Source organism: Eumetopias jubatus, unplaced genomic scaffold, assembly GCF_037043125.1.
Source record: "Eumetopias jubatus isolate StellerSeaLion01/CBP00866 unplaced genomic scaffold, mEumJub1_p1.0 scaffold_16, whole genome shotgun sequence".
Taxonomy (NCBI): Eukaryota; Metazoa; Chordata; class Mammalia; order Carnivora; family Otariidae; genus Eumetopias; species Eumetopias jubatus.
In genome coordinates this window covers 54,286,831-54,291,410 of record NW_028274822.1, presented here as the reverse complement: position 1 = coordinate 54,291,410, position 4,580 = coordinate 54,286,831, and the positions used below count along the sequence as shown (strand labels likewise).

At 36.3% G+C, this 4,580-nt stretch overlaps 1 pseudogene; it reads left to right on the top strand.

The window, feature by feature from the left end:
* The first annotated feature begins 2,721 nt into the window (after positions 1-2,721).
* LOC114224712 (large ribosomal subunit protein uL22 pseudogene) lies at positions 2,722-3,330 on the top strand (annotated as a pseudogene).
* Positions 3,331-4,580: the final 1,250 nt, after the last annotated feature.

The window sequence follows — 4,580 nt, the reverse complement described above, 5'->3', positions numbered from 1 at the left end:
AACCTGTCTGAACAAGACTTTATCATTTGTAAAGTTGGGACAATAGCAGTACTTAAAAAATTGTTAGGAGGATAGGGTGGGACAGCATATATAGAAAGTGTATACCGTGGTGGATTCAGTGTCACCTGTGCTATTTCTTGGTATTGTTTCTTCTTGTACATTTGCTGTCTCCCTTCCCTCTTCCATCTCTGCTCCCCCTGCATGCCCCTGCACCCCACCCCAGACATGCATGCCCAGATCATGAGCTTCTTGAATTCGGGGTCTCTTCTGTCTCTTGTTTTTTTGATAGTGGCCATCCTAATGGGTGTGGAATGGTATCACATTGTAATTTTGATTTGAATTTCTCTAATGATTAGCGATGTTGATCATCTTTTCATGTGTTTTTTGGCCACTTGTATATCTTCTTTGAAGATTCTATTCAAGTCCTTTGGTCCTTTGCTCATTTTTTAATTAGGAATTCTTCATATACGTTGGAAATTGAGTTTTTTTTCTGATACATGCTCATTCTATTAACAATACATTTATGAGATGAATGCAATTTTAAAATCCTCAAAATTAAAAGTATGTATATATTTGTGTATGTGTACACACTTACATTCACTTATGCATACATACATACCTTATCTCTTCTGGACAAATTACTGATATATATTGGAGCATGGATATATATGTGTGTGTGTGTGTGTGTGTGTGTGTGTGTGTGTGTGTGTGTGTGTGTGTGTGTCTATATACACATATATATGATGACAGGCCAGCATTGCATGCTGATGTTAATTAGCAACTAACTAACCCATTCTTAGTACCCAATTACAACATAAATTGCAGTTGACATTATCATAATCAGTTTCTCAATTCTGTGAATTCAAAACTAAAAAATGTAAGCTTAATAACTGCTTAGCACAAAAATGTTTCAGTGAGGAAAGTTTGCATTCTCAATTGGAAAATAGTTAAAATACTTATAATTTTGCTGAGAAACAGCACAACGGTGTTCCTTTCATCTTGCTATTATCTAACTTATCTTGAAGACTTTTCAAACCAAATGCTAACATCCCGCCAAGAATGCCATTAAAAATAAGCCAGAATTCCCAGGACTAAGGTGGTATCCTCGGCCCATTTGACTTTTTACCTTTCCTAATGTACTTCAGAATAGACTCCACTAAAATAATGAGGAACATTTCTCTAACAGGCATGGAAACAAGAGCATTCTACTTTACATAATGGAAGTTGTATAGTTCTAGCAGGAAATGAAGTGGTATGCCACACCAGTGTCCTTTCTCTGTGTACATCTAGTTGGTGAGTAAGCAGGGTCCTGTTTTTACTACTCAATTACATTAGCCAGTTTGGAGAAAAAACTGGAATCCCAGCAGCCTAGGCCCTCACTGTTCTATGAGATGCAAACCTGACCAGAGACCAGAAGAGAAGGGAGGTTTCTGCCTGGGCCACTCTCAGCTATGGGTTGTCAGTATGGACACAGGCAAATATCCTACCCTGATGAATGGAGCTCCATACTTGGAGCTGTGTGGCCCTCTGCTTCCAGTTTTGTTTCTTGTCTATGTTACCCTGGACTCCCAAAGTTACTAATGAAAATATAGAACAAAACCTTTCTCTTCTTTTGGCTCAGACAAAAAGAAATGTACATAAGCCATTCAACTGAACTAGCAATGTTGGACTAACTAGACTCATTCGTTCGCTCGTTCATTCATTCATTCATTCATTCATTCATTCATTCATTCATTCATTCATTCTTCAGCCTCTATGGACCAGAAACTATTCTGGGACCTAGGAATCTAGTCAACTGAAGAGGTTCCAGCTCTTAAATTCTAGTCAGACGAAACTATTACATGGATGAGATCATTTCACTCTGTGGTAGGTGCCATGAAGAAAATTAAATAGGATAAAATGATCAAGTCAAATGAATATCTTTGGATTGTGGGTGGTCAGCAAAGAAGGTGACTTTTGATCTGAGAACTGAATGACAAAAAAAAAAAAAAACACCTAACTTTGGCAGTGGGAGTTGAGAAAGAGGGGTGTGTTCTCAGAAGAGTACAGAGACCCTGATGTACAAGAATATATAAAGAATTCCTACAGATCAGGAATAAACCTATCATTTGGGGGATAACGAAAGAAAACATGTTTTGACATGTCAGGACTCTATAACATTTACATATAAGATCATGATAACACATCTGAGGAACTACTTCATCTGATCTAAACATTCCCTGAAAGGGAAGACATTTTAGAGCAGAAATAGTTGTGAGCAGTAATAATGTTAGAGCTCAGAATCAAGTGTAAGCGAGTATTATTTTTAATGTGGGCATAAAGTTTTGTGGTTTTTTTAAGATTTATTTATTAGAGACAGAGAGAGAGTGCGCAGGGAGGAGAGCAGACTCTGCGCAGAGCATGGAGCTGAAGTGGGGCTCGATCTCACCACCCTGAGATCACGACCAGAGCTGAAACCAAGATCAGGCGCTTAACTGACTGCACCACCCGGGTGCCTCAGGAGTGTGAAGTTTAATGCAACTAAAAAAAGCATTTCTGGAGAAGAAGTACAAGATTTCTTAAACTGTACAGTCAGGAGGGGCATGGAGTGTGTGGGGGGGGCATATTTGTATGTGGGTGGGAAGAGGTGTGAGGAAAGCAATGTATAAAATGCTACTCAAGATTTTATCTTACATATGACATTGACAAAGTGCTTTTAAATTTATAGATAAACCCGCTCTTCCTCTTCCCCCTAAGCGGCCTGAGGTGACCTCTGAAAATGGTTCGCTATTCGCTTGACCCAGAAAACCCTACGAAATCATGTAAATCAAGAGGTTCAAATCTTCGTGTTCACTTTAAGAACACACGTGAAACTGCCCAGGCCATTAAGGGTATGCATATCCGAAAAGCCACCAAGTATCTGAAGGACGTCACTTTACAGAAGCAGTGTGTGCCATTCCGTCGCTACAATGATGGAGTTGGTAGGTGTGCCCAGGCCAAACAGTGGGGCTGGACACAGGGTCGGTGGCCCAAGAAGAGTGCTGAATTTTTACTGCACATGCTTAAAAATGCAGAGAGTAATGCTGAACTTAAGGGTTTAGATGTTGATTCTCTGGTCATTGAGCACATCCAGGTGAACAAAGCCCCCAAGATGCGGCGTAGAACGTACAGGGCTCATGGTCGGATTAACCCATACATGAGCTCTCCCTGCCACACTGAGATGATCCTTACTGAAAAAGAGCAGATTGTTCCTAAACCAGAAGAAAAAGATATCCCAGAAGAAACTGAAGAAACAAAAACTTATGGCCCGGGAGTAAATTCTGCAGAATAAATGCAAATAAAAATAAAAAGAGAAAAAAAAATTTATAGATAAACCCTAGTAGAATATAACTGGTATGCATAATTTATAAGTGGCTGAGGGAGTTTTTTAAACTTTATTATTTTAGCAAAGTGAGACAAAAAGTGATGTGCTAATAATATAGTCAACAAAGTCATAAGCAAGCTGAAGACCAAATATTGCCATTTTTGTGGATGCAATCCCCCTATTAAAAGACAAACCCTCTTTAGAATGAATCAAAAAGCAAAACTTACATGCTTTGTACAAAAGGCTCACCTGAAACAAAGAACACACTTTTTTCAGATGAAGACACAGGCAAAGCTTTATCACACAAAGGAAAAAGAAAATTTGCTGTTACAAATGAGATCATTTTTCTTTTGAATTGTCTGAGAGGATTTTGTTGGTACAGAGGAAAGCTATTGATTATTTGTAATTAAACATTTACTGATCTCTTATTAGTTTTTAATACTTTTCCAGTTGAATTTATCCTAAGGAATGACTTAGACCACTCTGTAATATACCTTGCAATAATAAGTTTAAAAAATATAAACTAGTGTACTATAGAGGATGGATTAGTTATAAACAAATTATAATTTATAAGAATATTACATAACTATTAAAACCTGATAGCTGATATTATCCTAAAGTAACTTTTTTAAGTAAAAACATTCTGAAAGAATACAGAACAGATGTTAATAGTTTTTAATTTTTTCATTCTTTTTTAATATACTCTGAGTATTTTTTATGATTAATCACAACTAAAAAGTTAATAATTATCTTTATAAAAGCAAGACATTTCAACTTAAAGACAATATGACAAAATATGATTTTCATTTTCATAGATGCTCAGTGTATATTATTAACTTTGTATCAATTAAGTGATATTTATAGTTGAGGAAACTCTTCTGAGTAGTGCTAAATCATGGTCATGAATGTAGAGTTTGTACTACATTAGTGTACAAAATAATGATAAAAATAAATATATATAAAATATAAAAAAAGAATAATTAATAAAAACTCAAAACACATAGGAATGATTTCTTCTAAGAATTCCAAAATGTTTTAGAGATAGATCTGTTGGGTGTTCTTTTAAAAATGAATTTGTTAGTAAGACACTGCCAAATGGAATGATCATAACTAGAAATAAAGTATGTTTCAGTGATTCATAAATTTTATTTAGTTTTACCCAAAAGGCTTATTAAAGAGTAAATTGCTGAGCTCCAGCCCTAGCGTTGCTGATTCAGTAGATCTGGGCTGACTGACA